General features: G+C 50.9%; 1 long non-coding RNA gene across 4 annotated transcripts; it reads left to right on the top strand.

Moving 5' to 3' along the window:
* Window positions 1–2,659: 2,659 nt before the first annotated feature.
* LOC117719873 (uncharacterized) lies at window positions 2,660–23,510 on the top strand. Of its 4 annotated transcripts, none has more exons than XR_013103667.1 (4): window positions 2,660–2,869; window positions 14,938–15,046; window positions 17,044–19,110; window positions 19,343–23,510. It is a non-coding gene; the product is annotated as an uncharacterized LOC117719873 (long non-coding RNA). The 4 variants fall into 4 exon arrangements; XR_013103668.1 differs by having other exon boundaries at window positions 2,665–2,869; window positions 17,044–17,205; window positions 19,010–23,510; XR_013103666.1 differs by having other exon boundaries at window positions 2,667–2,869; window positions 17,044–23,510.
* Window positions 23,511–24,819: the final 1,309 nt, after the last annotated feature.

Below are 24,819 nucleotides of genomic sequence, written 5' to 3' on the forward strand. Positions count from 1 at the left end.
AAGGAGCCTCCCTAGAGAAAATGCCTCCATGAGATCCAGCTGTAAGGCACTTTCTCAATTAGTGATCAAGGGGAGAGGGCCCATTGTCGGTGGTGCCATCCCTGGGCTGGTAGTCCTGGGTTCTATAAGAAAGCAGGCTGAGCAAGCCAGTAAGTAACATCCCTCCACGGCCTTTGCATCAGCTCCTGCTTCCTGACCTGCTTGAGTTCCAGTCCTGACTTCCTTTGGTGATGTGGAAGTGTAAGCTGAATAAACCCTTTCCTGCACAAACTGCTTCTTGGTCATGATATTCGTGCAGGAACAGAAACCCTGAGTAAGACAATACCTGACGGGCCAGTGGACTCTGGTAATCGTGCTGTTAGCTCACAGGCAGAGCTGGTGGGCGGAGTCAATGACATGTCCCTGGAGCTTCTTCTTTCAGTCACAAGCCACCGTGCCTGACTAGGGTAGCATGGTCTCTAGAGGGGGTTTTCCTTCCTGGTTCTGTTAGGCTGGCTTTGCCTTCTCTCTAGGCCCTGTAGGCAGCCCATTATTGTACTCAGCTGGAACCCGGGGGTGAAGAGATGAAGTTTCGCTCGGGGCACCCTTGTCAGATGGCTAACTCCCATGCAGAGCCTGGGGAAGGTGACATGATGAGCCTTCTCCACCCAGCATCGCTCACCTGCATTCCAAAGAAAGCAGGCGTGTCGTTATCTCCCAGCGCATGGAAGGAAGCAGAGACATCATCAGTGACTGCTGTGTGGCAAGCCCTTGGGAACTGAGTGCTTCATCAGCTCCCTTCTGAGGAGGGAGGCCATTATTATTAGTCTCTCAGGCATCAAGGGGTAGAGCTGAGCCCAGGATGATTCCGGCCCCCCTCCCCTTCTCTTGCTCACACCACCCCTTCCCCCCCAACCCCCTCCCCCCATGCATTACCACCCTGCCAATCCTCAATGGCCTTGCAGAGAAGGAGTGGCTAGTACCCTACTGTTACAAAGATGAAAATTCAGAGTGCCACAGATAACTTTGCCCTCACTCAAAGCTGGTATATAGTAAAGGCAGAAAGAGGCACAGGCCTGTCCACATCCAGAAACTCTTCCTCAAGGACCAGTTGGTAGGCAAGGAGTGTTTTATTCTCCTAGCTGATTGGTAGCCAGCTAAGATCAATAGTGTGATCCAGGTGTGGTGGCATATGCCTTTAATACCAGCACTCAGGAGGCAGAGTCAGGCAGGATCTCTGAGTTCAAGACCAGCCTGGTCTACATAATGACTACTAGGGCAGCCAAAGCTGTGTAGACAGACCTGGCTTCCTTTCTACCCCCAATGTCAACAGTCTGACTTCTCACCCCATACCCTAAGACCCCCTAGTTGAGCCCACACAGGATGGCCTGAGTCTGTTATTCACAGTGACATGAACAATAGGAACAGATCATAAGAGTGTGGTCCCAGGAAAGGGAAAGCTGGGCAGCCCTGGGTCTTGCCCAGCCTATGGCCCGTGTGCCTATATCAGACTGTGAATAGTCAGTGGAAAGTTGCCTAGTGCGGCCACGGAAGGGAAACCCTGAGCCAGGAAGGGCAAGGACAGAGTGGTCGCCCTCGGCAGAGGCATGGCTGGCCACTGGGAGGAGCTCTCCGCAGGCCTCAGAGCTGAGCTTCCCACTGGCCAAGGCCTCTCATGTGGCCCCTCCATATGCTTTTCTGACGAGCCCTGTGGGAAGTCTGGAGGCTCAGAGCTTGTTCAGGAAGACACCCTCTCTTAGAAGAGCCTGTGGTAAACCAGGCAGACAAGTGTGATCGTGTGAGGAGAGTCCTAGGAGGATGGGAGAGGGCCTGTGCTAGAAAGCACTGAGATAGCCCGCAGTTCTTTCAGACATGGTGTCTGTCAGTAGAGCAGAAGCAGGCCTAGGCCTGTAAACTCTGCACCAAGACCTGAGAGTCCTAGACCACCTAGCCCATACGGTGAGACACTGAAAAATAAAGAGGCTGTGGTTGTTCCTTAGGGTGAGAGAGTCCCCAGCAGGGCATGCCTAACTGCAAAAGCCTGCCCTATCTGGGCAGCCTCACTGTGGGCCCTGGACCCCCTTTGCACGGGGACAGGAGCAGCCGCTCAAGGTACTGGATTTCTGGAGAAGAGATTTGCCTTCCCCAGGGCCTGCCTTGTGTCGCTGTTCCCATCACCCGTTGAGCCCCAGAAGCTTCAACTGGTGTCTTCCTCTTAGGGGATTCTCAAAACATCTCAGGGCCCCTGGTCCCGTCCTGGGACTCGGAGCAGCAGGAGAAAAAGGAAATTCTCACACACACACACAGCTCTCTCCCAGGAGCTTGCTGAGTTCCCAGGCTGACAACTGGCAACCCTCAGAAGTCCGTCCCCCACTCCCTTCCTCCTCTCCTCCCTGCCTCCTCCTCCCCCCGCTGCCCTTCTCCAGTTTAATAACTTCCACATGGGCTCTGGGGGCTGGAGCCAAGCCCTCAGCATTGTCTGAAACCTCCAAATTTAGAAGAAATATGAAAATTGTCAACCACTCCTTCCTTAGGGGGTAAAAGCAACATTCGGCACCAGGGGCAGGTCAAGGCGAGGCAGTCACGTGGCTGGCGCCCTGGCCAATGGGGGACCCAGGGAGGACTCAGCACCCGCCTTGCCCCAACACCAGGCTCGCTTCTTCAGCTCATATAAGGTAAAAGGCAGCGAGGCCTCGGTGGCCAGAGAGCCACGGGCAAGGGGCTGAGCAGAGGGGGGTCCGGTGCCAGTTGCTTAAAAATGCCCCTGTAGCATCAAGAGGTGCCAGACCCAAGTGAACTTAGTTGAGAAGCAGTAACACCCACAACCACACCCCAAATAGACTGGGCCTCCACCTCCGAAGAGTCATCCCTGGACCAGACACCAGTCAAGGTAAGGACCAGCCACAGACATGGACCCCCTGCGCCGGTCTCTGGGGCTTCCTTCCAGGGGCTTTCGTTCCCGCTAACTGCTCTGCGCCTTCTGCCTCCCTGGATCTGAGTTTCCCCATCTGTACCAGGGCTGCATCTGGTGATCTCTAAGCACTGGACCCAGCCCAGAGCAGCTCTAGTCCTAGGGGCCTGTTGGCTGCTTCTGTTGAATGAGGAGTTAGGGGCTGAGCTGATGTCGTTGGCAGGCCAATCTCCCACCGTGCCACATCTGGGCAGTTTTCCCTGTCTCTACCTTATAACAGGTGCTCACTCCTCAGCTCCAAGGACCTGGGGCTCCAGCTGAAAACTGTTTCCAAATAATGGATCCATAAGCCAAAGCTGAGGAAACAGTCGTGTAAGCTCAAGCCCCCAGGGAGAAGAAAACACAGGGTTAGGATGGGGTGCTGGCCATGTGTAGAAGGGACGGGGAGGAGCTGAGTTCTGATCCCAGATCTGTACTCAGTTCTGGATTATGTGACTCTGGGCAGGTACCCATCCCCCTCTGAACCAGCTTGCCTGTCTAGATATGTAAGGAATTGACTGGATCAAATGGTCTGGAGACATAGGGTGTGGTTTCTGAGCCATTTGGGGGAAGTCCCCCCAGGAGATTCCTGGGCTACATCCATCTTTGACCTGAGTCCAAGCAGTTGGTCAAAGCCCTGGGAGCTGTAGAAGCTGAGCTTAAGGTGACAGGGAACACTCTCAGAGCATCTAGCTAAAGGGATCTGGCTTCCCCAGGGTGCTGTGCTGCCTCTGGTGGGCACAGGGATGATGTCTGATGTAATAAGCTATACTGCAGGACCTCAGGGCAGGAATGGGGTGAAGAAATCACAGAGAGCTTTTAGGGCCTTGGAAGGAAGGCCTGTGCTGGGTACTGTGGAGGCCAGGCAGAGCTCAGATTAGAACACAGGCAGCATCCAAAACTTGGGCCCAGAATGGATCACAGTCTTCTAGCTTCAGACTGTGCAGCATCTATTCCTTCTCACACCTGGTCACCCAAGGCCATACGGTTCAGAAGGAAGCATTGAGCCCCCCTGAAAGGGTCCCACTCTGGCTTGTTTACATATTAGAAGTGGTTGATCCAGTCGTCTGCCACCTCAGCTTAGGCTTCTTCCTCTGTGGACTAGGTGCAGCCTAAGTCCCAACAAAGGGACAGAAGCCTCACCTATGTTTATGGAGAGGAAATGAAACAGAGGGATGAGATGCCCAGAGTACCCTAGAGAGAGAAAGGTAGGACAAATCCCAGTCAGAGGAAACGGGCAGAGAGCAAGGAGCTTAAGACAGCCCCCTTTGCACTCATCCTCTGCTTGGAGTTAGGAATCAGCCTTGCAAGTCCCCAGAGCCGGAGAGCAATCAGGACACAGTTGGGCAATTGTAAGCCCCTGAGTGGAAGCGTAGCTCAGAGCTGAGGCAGAACGTGTGACTGTCTAGCCAGTGGATTCTTCAGGTATCGTGAATAAGAAATACATCACTTTCATTTCTTGAGCACTTAGGAGATCCAGGAACCTGAGACTTTTATATTTATTGAAGCCTTGCTGGACTGGGGGAGCTACGTGCAATTATTCCCATTTTACAGAGAGGTCAGACACTGTATATGTGTGGTAGCTATCCCAGGGTGTTTTCACCACCAAGACCCTCTAACTTTCCACTCTGCTAAGGCCACCGTGGTCTTCCCAGGAAGTGTCCCATAAATCTCACAGACGGAATATGAATGGGGCCATCCCCCAGAGCTAGACACTAGCTACACGGTTTCTATTATTTCCATTATTCTCAGGAAGAATCTACTGGTTCCCTGGCTATAGAGGAGGAAACCACAGGCCACCCAAGGTCTCACCACTAGAAACTAGGCGGGAGGCATCAACCCAGCTCCACCTTCATGTTCTCAGCTGCCTTCCCAAACCCCTGAGTGTTATGATGAGGAAGTCAGACATGGGGGGTGGGGGGGAGACTCCAGTTCCAGGATTTGTACTGGGACTTGATGAAAGGCCCAGCTCTAAGGCTACTGCTGACTCTCAGCCATGTCACTGTCCCAGAACAGACTCTCTGGTCCCCCCAGCCACACCATAGCTCTGTGGCCAACCTCAGGCCTTTCTCCTACCTGGCTAGTTCTAGAGGAAAGCTAATACACGCATCTCTGCTGAAGAGAAAGTTCCAGACCCCGAGCTGCCCAGACGGAACCAGCTTTGAGTGACTCCCCAGGTGAGACGACTCCCTAGAGTAGATCTCCAAGGTCCTTGACAGTAACCTTGTCACTTCCAGGTCCTGGGTGGCTCAAAGAACTATGAGAAACCTGGACACGGTGACACATACCTTTAATCCCACCAATCAGGAGTTGGAGGCAGGGGGATCCCAGTAAGTTCAAGGCAGCCAGGTCAGCCAGGGCTACATCCTGAAAGAAGAACAAAAGAGAAAAGGTGGCGGCATTGTGAGAAATGTTGCCCTCTGTTTTCTGTTCAGTTTTAAACACACCTCCAGAGGCCAGAGTTGTGAGAAATGTTGCCCTCTGTTTTCTGTTCAGTTTTAAACACACCTCCAGAGGCCAGAGTTTCTCGGTTTGTATCTGGAGTGGGGTTGCTGGGTCCAGGGTGCAGCTAGAAGGCAACACAAGAAGTCATCAGGCTATTTCCACTGAGTGGGCCCCCTTGTCTTGACTACACTAGAAGTGATGGGATTTCTTGAAATATATATGTTACATACTTTATTTTGTATACACCAAAGGATGTAAGGAAGAGGGCTGAGGATATAGCTCAGGAATAGAGCATTTGTCTGGCATATATGAGGCCCTTGGTTCATTCCCAGCACCTCAAAGGAAGGAAGAGAAGGGCTGGGAGGTGGGGATAAAGGAAGGAAGGAAGGAAAGAAGGAAGGAGGGAAGGAGGGAGGAAAAGGCAGGCAGGCACATTTATGTGTGTTCTGTAGGCTGCTCATCCTTGTCCACACAGGTACTTAGGAGCACCATGGAGGAAGGAGGAGGCTGAACATCAGTTATCCTGATGCACCCTGGGTCCAGTACCTAAGAGTGAGCCGCAGGGCTTGGATGGATAGAGGCAGGGGGTATCCTCGGCTAACAACCTGTTTAGACAGGCCCCACAGGGATCTGGCATCAGCACACATTGCGAGGGCTGGGGCCAGCCATTTTCCTGCTTGCAAAAGACTCTGTTGGTGGCAACCCTGCCATACCACAAACCTTTGCTCCACTTTGAGACATGCCCGGTGCACAGTGGGTCTTGTCCACTCTCCCACACAGCCCAGCTCCCTCAACCACTTTTTGGGTCTGTTGAAGATACAGAGCTCTACAGAGGCTGCTGTTTGGGGGTATCTCCCATGTCCAAGATGAAGGAATGAGGCAGAATAAATCAAAGTGCTATAAAAGCCGGGCAGTGGTGGTGCACGCCTTTAATCCCAGCCCTTGAGAGGCAGAGGCAGGTGGATTTCTAAGTTCGAGGCCAGCCTGGTCTACAGAGTGAGTTCCAGGACAGCCAGGACTACACAGAGAAACCCTGTCTTGAAAAACCAACAAAACAAAACAAAACAAAAACAAAACAAAGTGCTATAAAAACAACGTGAAGTCACGGGGTTGGGGTGGGGTCATTGGGATCATGGGGCCAGGTCAACACAGGCTGCTTGGTTCTGAATCTTGCTTTTTTTTTTTTTTTTGCCTGGAAGCAACTGTGATTCCTTGAGCCACCATGGTTCCATCTGCAAAGTTGGGAGATTAAGGTACTTAAGAAGGATAGTTTGTTGAGCCTTTTGGATTAGAGGACTGGAAGCTTTTGAAGCCCATGGAGTAAAGACTGGCACACAGGGATTATGCAAGAAAAAGTAGCTGCTACAACAGCTTCATGGGGGGAGGGAATACCCTGCTGAGTTCTAGCTTCTTGGATGCTAAGGAATAATATGCTTTTGTTCCTTCAAAAATAACAATTCTCGACACAATATACATGTCTGTAATGGCAGCAGTCTCGGGAGGTGGGGGATCAGGAATTCATGGCCATTCTTAGTTATTCAGTGAGCCCAAGGCCAGCCTGGGCTACATGAGACCCTGTCTCAGTAAACAGCACACTGGGGATGTTGTTAGCTCATGGTACCATGGTAGAGCACTTGCTTGGCTCCAGGTCATGTGTTCTATTCCCAGCCCATCAATCTCCCACATAACCCAAATTCCTATGTATCAAGGCCTCCCTGCCCAGTACCCTGAGGTAAGTACCTTCATCCCTGAATAAGCCAGACACTCAGAGAGATAGATCTGATCATTGCTCAAAGCCACACAGGTTAATAGGCAAAATTGGGACTTAGCTCCAAATTGGGCTGAGTCCACAGGCTTAGTTGCTCTTTTCTAGAACCAGCCAAGAAGGCTATGAATCTGAATCAGTTCCAGTATTCACCTCCCTTATGGGACACCTGACATTTTAGGGGGAGGAAGCTGTGTGTCTTCTAGATTAAGAATAACTATGCTGAAAAATAAACAAATAAATAAATGATAACTATGCTGACAGAGTTTCTCCCCTCCCCCCATGCCCACTTCCACTCTCAATCACAGCCCAACTGAGGGCAGAAAATGCAGACCCCGGCCAGACTACTCTAGTGCACACCTGCTAAATGGTTTGTGTTCCCTTGGAGGCCTCATCAGCCCTTTCCCCACACAGCCTTTTGGAGTCTTGCAGAGGGAACAGTGAGCTAGGCCAAGACTAGGAAAGGTGACCCCACCCTGAGGACCTCTCAAGAGCCTTGTCAATCTATGTCCGGGTGGACCCTGGCTGTATCACAGGGATGGCGATCGATAGAACCCTGCATCTCCTGACCAACTCTCCCTTCCCTTCCTCCTCTGCTTCTCCTAGCCAAACAGGAATAAGGACAAGTCAAACCAGGCTGCTGGCCTAGATAGCATAAGTAGTGGCCATGATAACAACCGGTACTTGCCTGCCTTCCTTGAGCCAGAAGATCTCAGGCATATAGCCACCAACCTTGAAAAGCCTAGGGTATCCTCTGAGGTGAATTGAACAAGGGCCTGGTCTCCAGTCTGCAGCCATTACACTTGAGAAAGCGCCCTGCCCTGCTCCATCTGGGAGGAAGCTGCCAGGTGGGAGAGTAAAGGGGGACAGGGTGGGGAAGAGAAGGGAGGGTATCTGCCCCCTAGGAGGCAGAACTGCAAAGGGGCTTTCAGGATTGCCAGGGGCTCTAAAAGCTGAGGCTGGAAGCAGGCAAAGGGAGAGACCTGGGCTCTAAAATGCCTTGAGCCGTCAGATAGCTTTTTTGGTTTCTGATGGTAGTTTTGGTTTTTTGTTTGTTTGTTTTTTAACCTGTTTGTCCCTGTCCTCAAAGCACCATCAGACCAAGACTCTCACCAAAGGAGCAGGGAGATGAGGGAATATGGCCGAGAGGTACTGCTCAGATGTCAGGGGAGGGAAAGAAGAGCCCGGGACAGGGAGACAGCGGGCTACAATCGTCAACTTCAAACATCTCAAGAGCTCTCTGAGGCACAGAAATTCTGCAGCCCAGAGGCCAGAGCATAAAGGCCCAGAGATGCCAGAGGCATCTTCACACTAGACGGATCTGCTCCAAGAGGGAGGAGGTGATTTGGAAGTCGTGAGCTTCTTATCCCAAGAAGCTTAGCAATGATGACACAGAACGATGACAGCAATGGTGACCCCATAAGGCCTTTCCCACCAGCAGCCTTGCAACTTCACATGCCCACGCAGGCTGCCATGGGACAGCCATGGAACGTAAGTCCCTGGCTGCCTGCATGTCAGATTCTAGCCAGATATGACGTCAATTCTGCCCTGGCTTTGCACAGGGGTTTCTTGGGCTCCCCTACCCCCCCCCACTTCCTTTTATCCTACTGTGATCTTTTCATCTTCCCAGGGGATTTCAAGCCTGACCAGGGAGACCTGGGGCCTAAGTATGAGAACAAGATCTGTGGGGTCTCTGGGGACCATTCATCCAATGGCCTCCCTACTGTGCAGGAGTGAGACCAGGGGGCAGAGTCTCTGAGAGGCTGTGTTCACACGCTCCAGAGAGCCTGCATGGAGATTCCAGCAGGGTCACAGGAAAGCAGCTGACTTATGACCAAGATGTCTCAGTTTTTCCCTCTTCTGCTCCTGCCTTTTCTCCAGCTGTGGCTGTGGCAAGAAGCTGACGAGGGAAGCAAACAGCTTCCCTGGGCTGAGTCACAAAAGTCAGTATAGTGAGTTGGGGTTCAGGAGCAACTCTAGGAATCCCATTACCTTCTAGAGCCTAGGGAGGTGGACAGTCTAGGGAAGATGCCCAGGGACCAGCCAAGCCTGGGGGGAGTCCTGGAACAGCAGAGTTAACCATCAGCCAGGCCAATGGGCAGGGTAAAGGTAAGCTCACCAGTAGAGCTTCCTGGACTCAGGTTCAAGCTGGGCAGAGGGGGTCCAGGCTTCCTTGAATAAAGGCATGGGATGCAGGGAAGAGGCTTTGGGGACCTTGAGTGATAACCCCCTGCCTCAGGCTCACTAACACTAGAACACACCTTCTGATGCCCTCCCCTTGGTATCCTTGTGGCTTCTTGGTAAGATGTTCCTGATATATAAGCACCAGACCTCTGTCTCCTCATGTGATAAAGAAGCTGAGAAAAGTCTTCTCCACGATCACACTGTCCAAGTAGATGCATCATTTATAGCTCCTTTGCCTTTCAGCCAATGTTGAAGACTCTGAGGCCCCTCAAATTAAAGGCAGGGACAAAGTGGAGTCAGGTGTCAGCTAATAGCAACTTACTATCAATTCCTGCTGATCTGTCTTCCAAGTCCCTTTAAATGGCCAGAGATGGCCCCAGGCTATTGGAACTATAAACGGAAGGGAGCCTCCTGCAAAAGGAATCCCCAAGACTGGGACAGGGAAGTCCTTGGTTCTGTTGGATTCTGCCTAGATCTCCATATGACCTTGAACAAGAGGTACCTTCTGGCCTCGGTGTGTTCAGCAAGGTCTAGACCCAAGGAGCCAGGAAAGCAGAGGATTCCCCCTAAGATCTGCTGCCTCACCCATCTGAGATTTACCCCGGAGGTTTGGCACAGGAAGTGGGTGGGCCGCAGGAAGAAAACAGCAGCCTACAGAGTCTTCTATGCCCAAGCTTTGCTTTCCAGCCAAGAAATTCCCAGAGAGAGAAAAAGCGTGGAAGCAAGCTTGGCGTGGTGACTCACGCCTGCATCCAGTACTCAGAAATCTGAGGAGGTTGAGCTCAAAGCTAGCCTGGGATACACAGTGAGTTCAAGGTGAGCCTGAACCATGCAATATGAAACCGTGTGTGTGTGTGTGTGTGTGTGTGTGTGTGTGTGTGTGTGTGTGTGTGAGAGAGAGAGAGAGTCACAGAGACAGAGAGTGTGTGTGTTCTCAGAAGCTATTTAAAATTATCCCAGTCAGCCAGACATAATGGCTTACACCATTAGTCCCAGCATTTGGAAGGCAGAGGGGCAAGTGGATCTCTGTGAGTTCAAGGCTACCTTGGTCTACATAGTGAGCTCTGTAACGTCTTTAGCTACATAGTGAAATGCTATCTCAAAAACAACCAATAATAATAATAAAATAAATAATTCATAAAATGTATCCCAGTGAAGAAAGCTAAGACCAAAAATGGTCAGCACAGTATTCAAGGTCACAAAGCAAAACTGGAAGAGGAACAGGGTCTGTGACTTCCAGGTCAGTGCTTTTTCCACTGTCAACAGTGCTTTCCAGAACAATGGGCACAAAAACCAACCTGGTATGAACTTGGGTCAGTGTGCCTTGGTGTCTCGAACTCCTGCACAAGAAATCTAATCTCCTTCCCTTCCTGGAAACAGGGAATTGTGTGAACAAAAGATACCCAGGACCCAATAGAGCATCTAGCAGATACCCTGGGCTTTCCTAGAACCCAATACCAACATCCAGCACGGCTTTTCCAGGTGGACCCTTTTGCCCCTAACTTGACTCTTTCTTTACAGACAATAGGGGACTCACACCAGGAAATCCCACCAAGCTGCCGGCCCACCAGCCCTATCCCACCCTAGACCCCATGGTTGGGCTTCATCCAGTTGTAGGCTCCAGCCCAGCCTGCCTCTGAGAATCTGGATTTTTTCTTACCATAAAAGGGCAAGTGTGCCTTTCTCAACCCTGCTGCCAGCCCTGCTGGGAGAAAGGCTGAGTTATTTTTAGATATAGAATTTATTCCTAACCCAAGATGGAGCTGTCCCTTTGTACCACAGCCCCCTCCCCATCTGCTGTCTCCTTCCCTTTACCCTCCTTTGTGGCCATCAATATCTATCCCACCACCACAGACACACACATACCACACACATACACACCACACACCACATACACACACACACCACACACACCATACACACACATACCACATACCACAACACCATACACACACACCACACACACCGCACACACACATACCACACACCACATACAGACCACACACACACCATACACCACACTCATCACACATACATAGATCACACACCACACACACATATACTACACACACCACATGCACACCATACACACACCACACATAGATCACAACATACACACACCACATACACACACATATACTACACACACCACATGCACACCATACACACACCACACATAGATCACAACATACACACACCACATACACACACATATACTACACACACCACATGCACACCATACACACACCACACATAGATCACAACATACACACACCACATACACACACATACACTGTGCACACACCGCACACACCACACATACCACACATACATAGATCACCCACACACACCACACTACACACACATGTATATACCACTCCACCTTACACACACGTACACCAAACTCATACCACACACACACACACACCACATACACACACACACACCACATACACACACACAACTCACACCACACACAGACCACATATACACACATACACTACACACACATACATAGGTCACACACACATATACACACATACCACACTACACACACACATGTATATACCACTCACCACACATACACCACACATACATTTACACATAACACACACACACCACACCACACATACATTCACACATAACACACACACAGAGACACACACACACACACGTTTCTTCTCTCTACCCTTCTACCCAGATCCTTTCACAGCTGGCTTCCCCCTTCTTGCCCCTCCCTCGGGTCTTTTTCTGGTTACTGAAGAAAGTGACACATCTGTACCCCCACCCCCTCCTGAAACAGTATTTACAACATACATTCCAAACATCCGCCATCTGGCTTCTAGGAAGAGCCAAAAGCTATTTGAAGAAGGAAGTCATGATTATTCCATCTTCAAAGCCAGGGAACTTAAGGCCCTCTTCTGCCCCCCCCTTCCTCCCAGAGGCCCCCTGTGTCGACCAATGACATCCTTTAGTCCATAGATGAGGTCAGGACCTTAGCTGGATGTCAGTTGGATCCCTGACTTCAAGCACTCCCTTTGTACCCATTGCTTCGCCTCTCCTTGCTTCAGAGTTCTCATCTGAACGAGAGTGAGAGACCAGGATGCCCCAAGATTTCAGGTCCCACTTTGAGCAGAGCAATGAGGAAAAGGGGATGAGGTCAAGGGTGAGTTAGGGGAGTCCTGACTCCATGAAGTCACCCTCTCAGCCACCATGTCCTGCATGCATAGCTCTTGACACCCAGAGAGCCGAAGACCCATGCACATAAGTCACAGGGATTATATCCGTAGGAGCTTTATCCCTGCCTGCTAATCTTCATGTTCTAAACAGTCCAGAAGAAAACAGTGCCTAATATCCAGGAAGCTTGAACATTGTGATGCCCTACAGCCCCGGAGACTCCTATTCCTCATAATGCAGGCAGGATGGGCTGGAAGGTAGCTCAGCTGGTAAAGTGCTTACAATGCAAGCGAAAGGCGAGGACCTGGACTCAGAGCCCCAGCACCCGTATAAAAGCCAGGTCCACAGTCAGCACTTGTCATCCCAGTGCTAAGGAGAAGACAGACGGACCCTTGACCCTGCTAGACAATCAATGTAGCAGAATCAGCAAGCTTCAGAAAGAGACCCTGTTTTGAAAAATAAGGTAGAGGGGCTGGAGAGATGGCCCAGTAGTTAAGGACACTGGCTGTTCTTGCCAAGGACGAGGGTTCAATCCCTAATACCCATTCAACAGCTTACAACCATCTGTAACTCTAGTCCCCAGGGATCCAACACCCTCTTATGGCCTCTAAAGCACTCACATACACAGAGACATACTTTAAAATAAATTAAATTTTTAAAAAAAAGTGGTACTGAACAATACATGACACCTAATGGCAATCTCCGGTCTTCACACTTAACTGGTACATGTACATGCACATGCTACATGCACTCACACACATGCACACACAAGCACACACACACAGGAACACAGGAGCATATACACAAACCCAAGAAGACACAGACAGAACAGAAGCAAAATGTTTATAATGTCAATGGGGTTTGGGGTTGTTTGTTTAAACAAATATCCCACAAACAAGAGAAATGCCATAGGAAAGAGAAATACGCCCACCACAAGACGACCGTAGCTTCCAGTGTCTGGTGGCCTGGCCAGGGTCCAGATGATTTCTGTTCACACTAAAAATGCTTTCTCTGTTCTCAAGCTCCTTTCCTCCAAGACAAGCAGGGCAATCTGGGCTTCGGGGGAGCGAGGACGGTGCGTGCTGGACTGCATGGGGCCAACTGGAACTCCTAGACTAATGAGCTATGTGGTGGTGACCTTGAGAGACTGCTGTGAGCTCCGAGACCCTTGGTTTCTTCACTTGTCAAATGACATTGAGAAAGATCCTAGTGAGACTTGGACAAACATTCTTAGCAATGGGGAGGTGCAAGAGCTCCCGACTCTTCTCTTCCACCTTGCTTGGAAAAGCCAAGGGAAGCTATGCAGAAAGCCATTCCTCTCCCCAGATTTTGCCCTCCCTGGAAAGCTAGAAATCCAAGTGTTTAGGGCCTTCCTCTCTCCCCAGGATCTGAGCCGCTGGAGGCAAGGCTTGGGGTTCCAGAGGAGCCAGGGTCTTCTTTCTCTTCCTTCTCTTCCCTCCTCCCACCCCCCTTGCTGATTCCCACCTCAAGCTGCATTCCCAGGGTTTGCTCAAGAGTCCCAGAACATCATTCCCTGGGGAGGAAGTAGGGAGCGTGTGAGATTGGTGAACTTTACAGGGTGACAAGGGTCTGAGGGCGCTCTGGGAACAGAAGCCAAGGGAAGCTCTACAGGAGGGAACACGAGGAGGGGCCAGGCAGTGGTGGCTCCTGCAGCCAGTATCCACATTTCTAGATGCCTCTCTGGACCCGCACTTACCATGCTAATGATAGAAACTGCAGACATGTATTCACGGCTTATCACGTGCCTAGAGCTGTGTTTGCTCTCTGCTGCCTCTGACTGTCAGAAGCCAAGTGAAGACAAGGGTCCTCGGACACAGCTGGGAAGTGCCAAGGATGAGATGCAAAAGCAGAGCCTACCTCTCCTTTATTCTGTCCAAGCATATGGTGGCAAGCAGATCCTGAGTCAAGAGCCATGGAACCTGTGTGTGGGAGGGAGCTGACAAAGGGCGGCTAAGGTAGAAAATCTCTTCTTAAGGAACAGCTATGGCTTACTCCATGGGAGAAGGTCCCAGCTTTGGCAATGATCTTGACCATGTGAACTTTCCTTTATAGCCATCCAAGCTTAGGGGCTAGCCAGCTGAGCCTGGCTTCTTTCTGCCTTGGATACTGGTCATTACCTCAAGCAAAGTGCAAAGCCTTGTTCACACACACACACACACACACACACACATACAAACACCCCTCAGCAATAGATGCACCATTCTGGGGTCATTCTATACCCTTGGAAAACCAGGGGACACAGCAGTGATTGTGGCCATGTAGGGTCCAAAGGACAATTCCATGGGGCCTGACAAACCTCAGCAAGTCAACTCAAGGCTTCTGGGCTAGAAGTGGGCCAGGCCCTTGGAGTTCAGCACTCTGGTCACAGGGTGATCTAACATACTTCTGACTGAGCCAAATCCTTTGCTCTTTTCAGGCAAGAGTAATGGCTGGTAGTATTCCCCCTACACTGGAGAAGAGCCCCAGAGAGGAATCTTGCTGAGAAGCCAAGAAGGGACAGCGATAGCCACCTGGCTCCCAGATCTGTAAGTGCTCCACTACCCCCACATACACCCCAACTCGGGTAGCTCTAGAAATAACTAGGGACCCTCAGTCAAGCTCCCCATTCCAGTGCTCAGAATGACCAGGAAACCAAGGCTGGGAGTCTCGAAGAGCAGAACCTAGCCAAAGGTTCTGGAGGCTGGGGTGGGGGTGGGGTAATGGAGCAAAGAAGAGGGGTCTAACAGGCATAAGACCATCTCTCACCCCAATTCCCACTTCACCCCACCTTCCTTAGAGATGGAAGAGCTTTGTAGGAGCAGTTGCTGGGGTACTGGGGCTCTGGGCAAGCATTGTGCTGTTGGGAACGGCAGCTCCCAGAGGTGAAGGTGCTCCTTCAGCCCTGCTAGGGTTTGACTACAGCATCCTGCATTTGGTAGCACCTAGGAAAGAGCACTTGCAGAGCCTCCATAAGACAGGTAGGGAAACTGAGGCCCAGAAGGGAGGTGCACACTCAAGAATTGTAAGGTCAGAGCTGTGTGGAGACGTCTGGCACAGATCTATCAGGGATGGAATAAACAGAGGAAGAACTGGAGGTGAAGGAGGAGGCAGGGCTACAGAAAGGAACCAGGACTCTGTGGATGGGAGACAAGGCTTGTATAACACAGCCCACCTGTTCACCCCTGCGTAGCCTCCACATGTGTGTGAACGTGCACCCCAACACAGCGTGCACTTGGCCTCCTCTTGGGAGCCAATGAGCTGCAGAGACCAGCGTAAACAAATTGGATTAGGAGGCTGCAGGCACCTCCTCTGTGACCCTTCAGCGGACATTAAGCAGGCCTGTAGAGTGGCCAGCTGCACTCTCTCTGGCACGGGGACAGTCAGCCCTGAGGCCCTCCAATCCCTCTCCTATGCAGCCCCAGGAAGGAGCCTTGCAGAAGATGCCAGGATGATGGATGGGGTGAGGGAGGCTCCAGGGCTGGCCTGAGAGCACACAGGATGTTTAGTGCTTGTGTGAGGCACATTTCTAAGCCGTTCCCAGCAGCCCCCCACCCCCACCCCCTTGGGCTTCCCTCCACAGCCTCTCCCACAGTCACTGCTGCTGGCCTGGGACTTGGGCCTAGCCTGAGGTTCCAATCAGAATCTAGGGCCTGGGCCCTGTGTCCCACAGCTGGACAGAGGGGGAACCGCTCATTTTAGAAGCATCAGCACAGGGAGACACCAAAGGCCACTTTGAAGGGGAAATGCCATCTTAAAGATGTTCCCTTGCTTTCCCACCTGTTGTTTCAACTGATCCTTATGACAGGCTGCAGAGGTGGAATTGTGACCAGCAATTTGTTCATCTGGTGCTTCCACATATCCCTTCTATGAGGTTCTAATCTGCAGCAGGCCCTATGTCACATGCTGAAGACACCAGTAAATAGTCTATTGTCCTCGTCTGATGGAACTGTTTCCCTTAGGCTGTGTTGTGGAACACTGGGGCTTCCCTGGCTTCCCAGGGGTACATTCCAACACAATCGACTTTCTACAGAGCACATATGATAGCTAAATCTGCCCCTTTGTGCTGCACTTAGGCAATCAACTCAGAACCCCAGGCCAGATACCAGGCCCTGATACCAGACAGCCTGAGTTAAAGCCTCATTTCCTGATCAGCTGCATCACTGCCCTTAGCCTCTCTGGGCCTGTTTTCTCTTCTGCAAAATGGAGGAGCGATTACTCTCATCTCATAGCTGATTGAGGATTAATTCTTTTTCATATTCTCATGTATTATCCCTCCCACTGTCTACACCAATCAAAAGCCAAGATAAACCACTCAGTGTGTATAGGTGATTTACAGCGTACGTGCCAGGTCTTGCCTGTCTTCTCAGCAGCAGCCCAGGTGACCAGTGGTGGCCCTCCGTCCTCTGAGTGGTGCCTGAGGTGGGAATGACAGGCAGGGTTCCTAGCTCAGAGCAGCCTTGCCATATAAGGGCAGGAGCCACTGAGCGTCCTGCCTGGGCCTGGCGAGACTATCCAGACAACCACTGTTTATTTTCTCCTTCAGCCTCCCCTCCTCTCACCCCTCCCAGGAGCTTCCCAACAGACAGAAGGCAGAGATTCCCCTTGCCTGGAGACATTTTCTGAAGACATGGGAAAAGGAGGAAAGGCGGGCTACTCCCGGGCAGCAGGCCCCCAAGCTGCTGAGAGCCAGTACCAAGAACACCAGGTAAGATTTGGAGTTCACCTGGTTCAGCCACCCCTTTAACAGAATGGAGAACCAAGCCCGGGAGATAAAGGGGCCCAGTGAGAAATATCTCTGCTCTCTGGAGATAGAGCTTGGATCTCCAAGCCTCTCTCACCTTCCAACGGCACCTCAGGGTGAAGGAGCCTTTCTTGGGGTAAATGAAAAACTCCTTCAAATACCTCTTCTCAGCGAGGCTACATTTGAGGGAAACCATGGTCCGGACAAGCTCTGCCTACCAGCCCAGTACATGTATGTTCCTGGGCCCAGAGAGAAAAGGTATACCTTCCCATCCCACTGTTCCTCCCCACAATCCCAGTCCCCACCCCACCCCACCCCACCCCTTCCAGAAGGCCTTTCGAGCTACTCAAGGGGTGGGGTAGGAACCTCCCTGGCCACAAGTTCTTGGCAGTCTTTCCACAGGCTCGCTGGAGTTCCGATGAGTTTACCCCCATGCCCTCCTTGGGTGCTTTCCTTCCCCTTCAGCCTTCTGTACCCTGCAAGGGCAAGGACAGTATTAAGGCTGCTTTAGCTAGGAGTACAGGGACATACTCCTTAAGCACGTAGAGACGGTGCTGGGTCTGCTGAATGAGCCGTCCCACAGCCAGAGGACTAAGAAACAGATGTCAGGCATGGAGTTTAAGGTGAGGGACCAGGCCCGGCTGCTCTGAGTTAGGAAGCCCGGTATAGTACCTTGCACTCCAACCCCGGGGAAAATCCTATTTCCTTGGAGTCTTGGGGACCTATGGGAATATGTGCATTTAAATGTTCACCAGCTTGATTATTCTAGAATCACAGGGACAGAGCTAGACAGTCTTTATCCAGGGATGGGACAAGGAAGAAGAGGCAAAGACCTTTCCAGGCTGAACACCTCCCTCTCCCTACCATCTGGCCGTTTATGTCTCCTTAAGAAAGATGGACCACCTTCTGTCTGGTTTCTGTATCGCACCAAGATGTAAAATCTCTGCCGTCCCTCCTTTATCCTTTATGGGACTGCATCAACTCTCATTTCCCCTTTCTGAGTTGCTGTCTGCGAATCTAGAAAGCCTCACCCCCATTCCTGGTCCTCTCCCTAAGGTGATCATTTCCAATCACAAGCCACCCAGAAGGTAGGACAGGCTCTGGCATTCTGCCCCAGACCTAGTCATTGGATGCCCTGTTTTTTACTTTTGTCTGCAATTTTACTGTAAAGGTGAATCCTTTTACGTACGTAAGCTGGAATACTTGTTATAAATGGAAAACTGACGCCAGCCAGAGTTTTAAATGATAATATAAAGATGCAACATCAGATTCACACTGTCACCTACTTCTGTGGCTTGTCAGGCCCCGACCTGAAGCCCCTTCCTAAAATAAGCAGGCCTCAGGAAGAAGTCAGAAGCAGAACTAGCCAGGCTTTCCTCTCCATACACAGGACCCCAGGCCAACAGGCATCGTGGCTCATGCCTGTAATCTCAGAATCCCAGAAGTAGAGGCAGGGGGATCAACACTTCTACACAGTGAATGAGTCTGGGGACTAGCCTGGTCTGCAAGTGTTTCTGTCTCTAAAAAGAAAGAAGGATAAAAAGGGAAATAAGGGGAAGGGGAAGGTAGACAAAGAGACAGGGGACAACGCAAATGGCGTGTCACCAAATGACTCCCAGAGGCCACCTACTCCCTCTGCTGCCCCAGAAATCAAAAGCAGTGTAGGCAAGAGGGATTTGGACACAGTTGACCCTGGGGAAGGCTCCTAGCAACCCAACCATGCTGCGTCCACCACTTCTAGTTACTTACTGAAATGTCCCTTGGTCAGCTTCAGTGCCACCTCTCCCAGGGTCCAAGGGAGCTGCGGGGACTGTCGTGGAGAAGAGAAGATGTTCTGGCTCCAAGAGAGTCCTGTGTTCAGATCTCCTGGTAAGAGGGCTGTGGAAAGTTTCTGAGGATTCCAGATGGAGGGAAGTTGGTTATTAGGTGGGGATGCCTGAGGGCAGAAGTTTCCTGGCCTTAGCAACAAATCAGAGAAGTTTTTCCCACTGCCCCTGCACCCTACCCCCAACTTGGGGTTGCTGCTAGATTCCTGTTGGGAGGCCTAGAGCTGTGGGGTTTCTAAAAATGGAGGTGCACATTTTTTTCTGTTCTCTCCCAGCCCTGAGGAAAGGCTGCCTACGCTCTTCAGAAAGCCCTGAAGGTATGTATCGTCCAGCATGGAGGCCATTGCAGTCACCATGAAGCAAAGGTCATCTGGAAACCCTGGGGTCTTAGCAAGAGCAGGGTGAGTGGGTGGTTTGGGGAGGGGCTGCTCTGCTCACCTGGGAGTTCCCACACAGGCCCTGGCCACAGAAGAAAAGGAATCCTTCACATGGTCACTCAGTCACCACGAGTCATCTGCTGTCTGTGGTCATGTGCAAAGTCATCAGCAGGTTCTAGGGACCCCAAGTTATAATATATGGACCCTGGCCTCAGGGAACTGGAGAGGTTAGCTGGGGTGACCCAGAGATAAACCGCTCCAAGGCCACAGAGGATGAGGTGAGTTGTTAGCCATCTACTCAAGCAGTGTTCAACACAGCCTTGATCTGGGGGCTGAGGGAAGCCAGTAGGCTCCCTTTCCTTATGAAGGAAAGTGCCTGCAGATGAAAACTGTACCGGAAGAGCTAGGAAAGAGACAGAGCTCAAAGGATGGGTGCGACCATGAAGAAAATGTCCTGGGATCTAAAGAAGTAAGGGATGGTTTCTCACTAGCAGTCATTTGTCCAAAGTGCATACAGAGACTGATGGGGGAGGGGCAGCAAACACGAGAGCCACAGGTTGAGCAGGCCCAGAGAGGCTATCTAATATCTGCAAGGCCCTGGGTTCCATCTTTAGCACTGAAAAAAAAAATTAACTGCACTCTTGAAATGGATGGGGTCTATCTCAAGAAAGCTAACTTAAACAAAGAACGTGAAGGTGGAAATTTCAGTCCCAGAGGGTTCCAGGGCAAGTCGAGACCAGGATATGAGGCAGACCACTACGCATGCTCACACTCCTTCTCCGGCCCAGGAATAAAGCCGCAGCCTGAGTGCGGAGCGCCTGTCTCCCAGCCTGAGGTGCAGTGCTGCATCTCTGGTCAGTTGGGAGTCTGAGATGAAGCACTGTAGCTCAGGAAGGGAGAAGATGTTCTGCAGCCGTCACCAGGACATGGTAAGTGTTGGCATCGGGTAACGGGCCTAATAGGTTGTCTCTAGACTCTGTTCCAGCAGCTTGTGGTGATATTCCTGGGCTCAAGCTGTACCAGGGCTGATCACTCTTTGTACCGTCTGTAACAATAAGCGCTGGTCCACTCAGTGGCCACTGGCACCAACACCCTGCCTCTACTTCCTCAGCCCAGAGAAGACCCTGTTAACAAAGACGCTACATCTACCCATTCTGGGAGGGCTCCAACACACCCTCGGAATCCTTCTCAACACTGCATAGTGAATACCCACTGTATATGAGTTTGCGTTGAAACCCCTTTGTCTCCATAAATCAGACACTCCCTAACAACCCTTAGTCCCAGAGGTAGAGTGCAAGGTCCTGGCAGCCCAACAGTATGACACTGTCATGTTACAACCACAAAATGCCAGACATTAGGATCACACTCTTTACACTTTGAGCTCTAACCCTGGCTCTGTGCTATTGTCTGAACCAGTCTGCCGTCTCACAAATATCTGCCCTATCCCAGAGGCTTCAGAGAGGCAAGGGGCAACAGAGGAGAGTCACTGGGGTAGACCCATTTGTATTTAACCTCCCAAGCCTGGTCAGAGGAAGGTGACCCACTTCATAGAGGAAAATAGGAAAAGAGAACAAACCCCACCCTGGTCTTGGTGACTCTCATCTGTAGTAAAGAACAGAGGCAGAAACACACACTTCTACATATACACCTGCATGCCGGAAGAGGGCATCAGATCCCTTTAGAGATGATTCCTGAGCCACCAGGTGACTGCTGGGAATTGAATTCAGGAGCTCTGAAAGCAGCCAGCACTCTTTAAGCACTGAGTCATCTCACCAGCCCCTGCCCATACATATTTCTAAGAGTCCTATGGCCTCGTGCCCTTCATGCTGGCGCCTCACCCACCCAGTAGGTCCTATTTGATGCCACTTTACAACTGAGCGAGGATCAGAATCTAAGTGACCTGCTGGAGGGCCTCGCTAGAGCCTGGGAACAGAGTTCTCACGGCCCATGGCAAGGGGGAGGGGCAGGGATGACTGGTCCCAAATGCTTCCTGACCTCAGAGAAGGTACTTTCCAAGCCACTCAAAGCTCTGGTTGCTCTTCCCAGAGCGGGAAGCTACATCCTAGGAAATAGGGTGCGTACAGCACCCCCACACTGGCTGCCAGAGCTAGGACTGGATGCAGAGAAAACTGCTGGTCCCTAGGGGCGTGGCATGCGCTGAAGGCGTCTCTCTCCCACCTTGTCCTCACGGTCCAGTTTTCCCAGGAATCCCTTGGATGCTAAGATGGGGATTCCTGGAAATACTGTTCTTGAGGTCATGGCTTAACAGCTGGATCTGCCTCCTTCCCGCCCTGGCATGTCCTCCCAGGGAGGAGGGAGGAGGAGGCGGTGCATCGGAGGTAAGCGGTCTTGGGCGCGCTCTTCTGACCTTTGTATAGCTTTTCTTCCCGTTGTGTCCATATTTCCTAATATCCCCGGGAGGCTGGATGTGGGAACCTCAGAACTGCCTCACTCTTGAGAAACTTGTCTCAAGACCCAGTGGGTGAACCAAAGGTTGAGCCTTCCCTCCACTCTGGCCCTCCACATTCCTTCCCTGTAGGCCTTGTGGTGAGGAGGGGCCACAGGCCCATATCCACATTATTAAGAAAGTAATACATAAATTTATTTTAAAAGTTTATTAAATCAGTTAGGTAAACTAAGAACCATTCATCTCAGTTGGATTTGGAGGGCAGCCACTGGAAAACGAGTTTTTCAAGGTAGAACGTACATGATTTGGAGCGCCCCCTGGTGGTAGCTCCTCCCACTTGTGATTCCTGTGTACGACCACAGACATGCTTAACCCTATCTCTTGCCAGAGAGGCTTCCACAGCTAACTTACTGGAATTGAATGCCTGAGTCAAAAGAAAATGTAGAGGCAGGTTCTCCCTTATAGCTCCCTGCCCCCCAACTCTTGGGAGTTTTTTTCTTGTTTTTCCTTAGTAAATCTTTGCTCATTATGCTAAAAAAAATTAAAAATAAAAAAATAAAGCACATGCCTTTAATCATAGCACTTGGGAGGCAGAGGCAGGGATGGAAATCCAGCTATAAAATAGAACTTTGGCTGGAAGGAGGAGACAGAGCTTACCAGCAAAGGCGCTTGCCACCAACCTGAGGGCTTGAGTGAAATTCCCAGAACCCATGTGGTGGAAAGAGAAAACAGACTCCTGAAATTTGTCCTCTGACCTCCACACGTGTAGCATGCTGTGTGCAGACAACGTGCTCGTGCACACACACACACACACACAAACACAGGAAATAAATGAGAAGGAAAACTAGAACTTAGGTGCTGGAGGGATGACTCGTCAGTACAGTGCTGAGTTCGGATGCTTAGCGCCTATGCAGAGAGCCAGCTTTGGGTCACACTTACCATCCCAGTGCTGGTGGGAAGGGCAAGAGGACACCTGGAGATCTACAACCAGCCAGCCAGCCAGGGTTGACGAGCTTCAGGTTTACCGAGAGACGGTGTCTCATAATCATAGAGTAGACAGTGACAGAAGATACTAACCGAGTGCACACACTCATGTACCTGAGAACTATCCTTCAACTGTCCCTAGTCCATTGGGCTGAGCCAGTGGAGGTGGTAACTGTCATAACTCCACAGCCCTCATTTCTGATGTGACTTCGAGTCTCCAGAAACCAGGCAGTCCTCAGGGTCTGTGCTCAGAGCAAGCATCCAGAAGACATTTCTGAAAAGAGATACCCCTCCACACACTCCTGCTCACACTCAGAGGCTGTTGCTGACCCACTCAGGATGGCAGACTTGCTGATGATAACAACACCACCCTCCACTCTCTGGCTCCTTACCATCTGGCTCTTGACACTCCTGGAACCATGTCAGTTCTCACTGCGACCCAATGAGTTAGCAGACAAGCAGCCCAAGGCTGGGAGAGATTAAGACACTTACCTTAGTCCACACTCAGGAATTGTGACAGTACCCAGCCAATGCTAACAATTTCCACCCTTCTGTGCCCTACCCACCAGGCCTGCCTACCTCAGGCTGCTCCCATCCCAGTGGCTTTCCCATGGGGGGAAGAATAGTGAGCCTTCTTCTCTGTGCTCTGTGACAGTAATAAAGTACTGGACCTTAGATTTGTGTCTTGTTTCTTCCTTGGGAGTATAGGGGCAAGAAAGAACTTCCCAGGATTCACTGCTTTAACCCCCAAATGCTTCCACCTGGCAGACACTTTCAGAGACCAGTACAGGGACAGCAGTCAGGAGACATCACATTCCTGGTGTCTCAGGATACTTCCAGGCCATGACTCAAAGTACTTCAGAGTAGAGGTTTGTGGGAGATGGAGACCACTAAAGTTAAGCAAGGGCCACAGAAGACTTGGGGGATTTAACACATGGCAACCCTTCTTCATCTGTTCCAGAGAATACAGTCTGAAATGTTCACACATCACATGTGTGTGCAATACTGAGTTACCTCAGGCCATAAGCCCAGCTGTGCAACGACACAGCTTCAGTTGTACCTCAGGCCACAAAACCACGTGAAGATATTCTTTTTTTTTTTTTTTTTTTTTTTTTTTTTTTGAGATAGGGTCTCAACATACAGTCCAGGCTGCATGATCCCCCAAACTACTGTATTTAGACAAAACAAACCCTCTTATATGGTCATTGAGCTTGCTTTGCTTCAGCCTCTGAGGGCTGGGGTTGAGCTGCAGAGACTGCTTAGTGGTTAAGAGCACTGGATGTCTTTCCAGAGGACCTGGGTTCAGTTCCCAGAACCCATATTGAGAGGTTCACAACTACTTATAACTCCAGGGATGTAGCTCCAGGAGATCTGTACCCTCTACTGGCTTCTCTGTTTACCTGCAAACAAATATACACATAAATAAAATAAGACTAAACCCAAGGGCTGGGGTTATAGGTACACACCACCACACTAGGTGCCAGGACACTTAAAACAGTCACATGGCCAGTCAGTGGTGGCCTACGCCTTTAATGCCAGTACTCCGGAGGCAGAAGCAGGAAGATTTCTGTGAGTTTGAAGCCAGGTGAGTTCCAGGACAGCCAGGGCTACACACACAGAAACCCTGTCTTGAAAAAAACCTAACCCAATCGGAAACAGACAGTCACATGATCTCCCAAACTACTGTATTGAGACAAAACAAGCCCTCTTACATGGTCATCCCCAGGTGTCAAGGGCCCTTACATTGCCCACTCAGTGCTTCAGAATGAGCCTGAAAGGCCTGAGCAGCTTCCCTGAAGAGAGGTCTGAGGCTCCAGAGTCATTCAGGGCACTTGAGTGCCTCAGGGAGCAGGAGAGATGGGCCAAGAGTGCCTGTGCTTTTCAGCTCCGAAACAGTAGCCAGCAGGACGGCTCAGTCTTCTCAGGGACCACAGGCTTTTTATCTTTGCTGTTTCTTCTAGAGCTCCCATCTGATGTCCTCGTG

This window comes from Arvicanthis niloticus, chromosome 14, assembly GCF_011762505.2.
Source record: "Arvicanthis niloticus isolate mArvNil1 chromosome 14, mArvNil1.pat.X, whole genome shotgun sequence".
Classification (NCBI taxonomy): Eukaryota; Metazoa; Chordata; class Mammalia; order Rodentia; family Muridae; genus Arvicanthis; species Arvicanthis niloticus.